Source organism: Mustela putorius, unplaced genomic scaffold (assembly GCF_011764305.1).
Source record: "Mustela putorius furo isolate JIRA1106 unplaced genomic scaffold, ASM1176430v1.1 tig00003869_pilon_pilon_pilon, whole genome shotgun sequence".
In the NCBI taxonomy this organism is placed as follows: Eukaryota; Metazoa; Chordata; class Mammalia; order Carnivora; family Mustelidae; genus Mustela; species Mustela putorius.
The window spans coordinates 24,156,134-24,161,185 of NW_025422021.1; the positions used below are offsets into that span (position 1 = coordinate 24,156,134).

Genomic DNA, 5,052 nt, shown 5'->3' on the forward strand with positions numbered 1-5,052 from the left:
ACTTTGAGACAGGTACTATTATTATCCATGTTCTCCCGGATAAAATAACTAGCTTAGACATTAAATTAGCTATATTACATGCTAGAAAATGATGTGTGTAGGAGTTGAGGAGTTTGACAGTGAACAAATAACAAGTACATGAAAATCTAGTACATGTAAAAAAGAATCAAAATAAGTGATGTGACAGAATAATGAGATTTGGGCACAGGAGATCAGAGATTATCAGGTGGTTAGGGACAAATTTAGGAGGAGGTGACATTTGAGGGAAAACCTGTAGGATAAATAGCAATGAGCTATGCAAATGCTAGTGCAAACTTCCTGAAACAGCAAAAGCTTGGAGGGTTTGATGAAAAGGAAAGGGAAACCCTGATAGCCATGTCTCAAGTATAGTCCTTTTCCTACGAAAGCTTGGTCTGCTTAGAGATCTAGCACAGAGGAAGAACAAATAGTTCTTTCTTAAGTTCTATTCAATTTTGTCATTCTCCCCATATCAGCAAGTCCTGGGTACTGGAGTATCTTCTGTCCTTTTTTATTTCACATGAAATTTCTCTCTCTAGCCTTTCTCATCCAAATTCTTCTCCTATAGGTGTACATACAAAGTTTCCACAGCATTTAACTGAGAAAAAAATTCTTTCTATATTTAGTCTTTATTAAGATCAGAATCTAGATTAGATTAAGAAAGAGCATGTTTCTTTAATTCCCTTAAACACTAATCCAGGTTTAATCAATATATATACTCAGGTTAACACCAAAACAAATTTATCATAAACACTATCCTCAAGAAGTTTAAAGTCCAGTATAATAAAAGTTAAGAAAATTTACTTTATTTATTTTTTATATCCCATCAATCGTTCTGCCTTGTGATTCCACTATCTTTGGAACCTGTGGACTACTCAGAGAAAACAAAGAAGTAATAATTCATGCTTAAGTTTCAAAAGTAATTTTAAGTTAAGGAAAAATAGTATTAAAAAACAAACTTTGTTGAGAAAGAAAATAGTGTTCAAAGTCTCAGAAGTTTGCCTAGATATAACTGTAAATATAGTTTCATATATATGTAAATATAGTTTCATATATATATGTATATATATACATATATATATTTGGAGATCTTAGAGTCTTATAAAGGATAGTGTATGGAGATTATAAGACATGTAAAAAATGTTCTTATCCAAACAGCAGGGGAAAATTTTTTTTTGTTGTTCTGGTTGTATGAAAGTATAGAAACCTTAAAGAACCGGGGGAAAGAGATATATCCCAGGCAGCTCTCTTTAGCCTTGGTCCTAGTTATAGAAAGATGGGAGAAATGAAGACAATATATAATTGAGATAGAAACCAAAATTATGGAGTTTTGTGCCTCCTTTCCTCTTGGGAACTCTGGGAATAAGACTGTCACTATAGGTCACCATGTACTTGTGAGCATTACACAAATTTAGGGGATATTAGTCAAGTTATAGTCCATCTCAGTTGCATTTCTGGAGATGTACATTGCTCAACTGTAATTCTGAATATAGTTTCTTTGAACACCTGCTCATCTCATAACAGAAATGGTTGCATAGGATATTTAGGTTAAAAGGGACCAAAAATAATTCTATGAGTATCCTTCTTTCACATGTGATGGAAAGGATTTGAAAAATGCCACATATCTCCAGTTGAGGAGTGCAGAAGGACCATATTAATGTTGGGGATTAAGCGGGCATCAGGGCCAGGCCATGGGAGATTTTTAACACCAAAGAGAAAAGAAGGAGATCCTGGAGAGCAGGTGGGTGGACAAGTTTCCTGAGAGAAATTATGGTTCCTTTCCCTAAGGAGGGAAAAGAATAGGCAAGTTAAACTGCAACCACTTTAGTATGAACCAGTGAGGACAGAGGCTGCTTGCTCCTTACAGGCTAGTAGGATGAAACAGCAAAAGGGAAGTAGAGCACAAAATCCCTTTTTCAATGCCATGAGGGGTGGCCAGCTTTGCTTTGCACCCAGATACCATCTTGGGAAGGAAAAGATACCTTGAAAGGGAGTTGAACTTTGATTTATTTTCCTAATTACCAGAAATGGATGATTCTGAACCAGAGGAGATGAAATTAATATTATTTGGTAAGATGGTAATAATTAATATTATTTGGTAAGATTACTTTCTTCCCTCTGGATCCCTCTCACAGTAAAATCAGTTTCTTTTTTTTTTCCCCTTCACCTCCGTATATGCATGTGGTACTAAATATAACACAAGATATCTAACAAATTTTTAATGAAGTGGATGAGTTCAGAGGAAAACCAGATTCTTTATAGGTGGAAAGAATAATTTTATTATTCTTTCTACTTTTATTAAAATCTGTGAGCTGCTTTTGTTTTTTTCACTTTAAGAAAGAGTTTCCACAATAGATGTTCAGTTAATTTATGTACTTGGAGCTTTTTATGCCTTAGTGATCAACTTTTAAGACTCATTTGGATTTTGAAGAGATAGAGCTTTCAACAATTAAAGAGGAATTAGTTTTATTACTGAGAGTTGGATTCCATTTTGTTTTCCAAATGCATTAAATTTCTCCACTGTGTAAAGAAAGTAGAGGCCTAGATAGATTTTCATGGCCTCAGTGGGTTATTTACCTAGTGCCAACAAAATTGCTTTAGAGTTTTCCATAGAAAATGGGGTAAATGAGATCTTTTATTAGTATCTACAATAAACTAAATTTAAATTTCTAGCAATAGAATTTAGTTTATTTTAGTAAAGCTTGGTTTCATTTTTTCTTTCCTGTTAATTCTTTGGAGAACTATCCTCCAAAAATTGTGTTCTTAAGGTGATCCACAAGCAGTAATTAAAATGTTTATCAACTGTTACATCTTATTAGCAATCAGTTAGAATCACCATAGGCTCAAATGAACCAATATGCTCTCTGGACTAGGGCCAGCAGATCGTTAGCCCTGGTTTGGGGTAAATAACTTCAGCTTGATTTACCGTTTATTAGGGTTGACATGAGTAGCACCAAAAGTTGATATTATTATGAAAAATGGGATTTTCTGATACTCTTTTCTTACTTTTTGGGGAGAGGCTCACATACCCATCAATTTCCAAGGTCCTGGGCCATTTATAACTAGGAAAATTGAGTTCTTTGCTTGCTCTCTGTTTAGCTTGCTAATGCAGAAAAAAGAGAAAGATATTGTTGTAGTATAATAACAAAGGAGTTCTGTAATGGGGATAACCAATCTCAGCAGGAAAGGGCTTGATTTGTGTTATAAATTGTTTTCATGGAAGCTAGACCAGTAAAGGCAATTTTCCTTTGTGTTCTTTTCAGAATCTGGAAGTCTGTTCCCTTTTCCCCAGGTCATTGGTAGATAGACTACACAGGCCAAAGCATAGTGAAGGAAGGCTCAACCTTGGTGTGAACAAAGTGCAAGGAGATTTCAGAGGACAAGGAGAGGAGTGCTCAGAGAGGTAAGTGATCCTCAACGTCCACAGGAAACAAACTGTCCCTGAGAGGGAATGGCAAGCATACATCTATATTCTGCACCAGCTCCTGGGCACTTTGCATGCCGTATTGTCCAGTGGTAGTGTTTTTAGTAATGGACTGCATATTTTCATTCTTTCTAACATTAAGGGCATAGCTTAATAATGCACGTGTTTGTCTTCCCTATAGTGAACACTAGGACAAACTTTGAGGAGCGCTTGAATCGTGTTTTCCCATTAGCACCTACCACAGTATCTGACACGTTCTCAGTAAATGAAAAAATTACAGTGAATGAAATTCCAAAATTATGTATTCATTCTTTATGACTCTGAACATCAAATTTTCATCGAGTTATTGGCCAATGGGTCCTTCTAGGGCACTTGAAGATCCAAGGTGATCAAGATGCAATTTGATACAAGGCTCTTTAAAAGCAAACTCTGGGGCACTCCAGGTAAAGATGAAGTGCAGTTACAGCTTTTCTGACTACATTCAGCCTGTCTGGTACACCTGTCCAGACTGAAAATGTTTGGGCTGGTGTAGGTGGAGGAGCTCCTTCGGTGGGAATTAAAGCTGCAAATGGTGTGGTATTAGCAACTGGGAAGAGACAGAAATCCATTCTGTAAGATGAGTAAAGTATACACAACATGGAACCAATTGCCAGCCATATAGGCTTGGTGTATAATAGCATGGGCCCAGATGACAGAGTGCTCGTATACAGAACTCAAAAACTAGCTCAGCAACACTATCTCATTTACTAAGAACCCGTTCCCACAGCTCAGCTGGTATAGAGAGTAGCTTCTGTTATGTAAGAATACACTAAGGTAGTGTTCATCCATTTGGAGTTTCTGTACTAATTTGTGGTTGGAATGAGGGGCAAACATATTTATTTCAGCCAGAGCTATCTGGGGCTTACTTTGCCTAGAAAGCCACAGCAATGGGAAAGAAGTATGTCAATGGGAAGACTTTCCTCTAGAAAAGATATAATGAAGACCTGGAACTTGAAGATGCTAATCATACAGCCAGATTAACCCTAAAGGAAAGTTCTAAGGGCAAATGACAGAAGACAGCACAAAAGTGGGAATCTGCAATGCCAGATCCAGGAGGCTTACTCCCATTGAAGTTAAGCATTGCTTGGCTTCCATAGCCTAATAACAAAGGGATTGAAATATCCAGAATTTCAGAGAATCCCCCTACTTAAACATGTTTAAAGTATGTTTTGTTTTACAGACTTTTTGCATATTATTTCTGCATCGTTTGATGATGTTTTTAAAATGACACTTATAAATTATAATAAACTGTTAAATAAAAAAAATACATAGAGGCAAACTCCAAATGTTGTATGAGATTTTTTATTTTCTTTTCTTCCCCCTCCAAGTTATAAGGAAAAAGAAACTTGAAAAAAATCTCAAGTGACTTTGCTTTTTATAGAACAAAAATCAAATGAGCTATTGTGTTTATAGCACATTATTGTAGAACTGTGGTAAAATGTATTGAACTTTTTCCATCAGGGACAATCTTTTACATAGCAATATACTGATATAAGATCATCTTAGCTGCCATCCCTTTGGAACATTCCTTGGCCAATTAATTTATTCATTTCACAAATAATGTCCCTGTG

At 35.9% G+C, this 5,052-nt stretch overlaps 1 pseudogene; it reads left to right on the top strand.

Annotated features, from left to right (window-relative positions):
• Positions 1–288: 288 nt before the first annotated feature.
• LOC101688328 lies at positions 289–4,583 on the top strand (annotated as a pseudogene).
• The last annotated feature ends 469 nt before the right edge of the window (positions 4,584–5,052 follow it).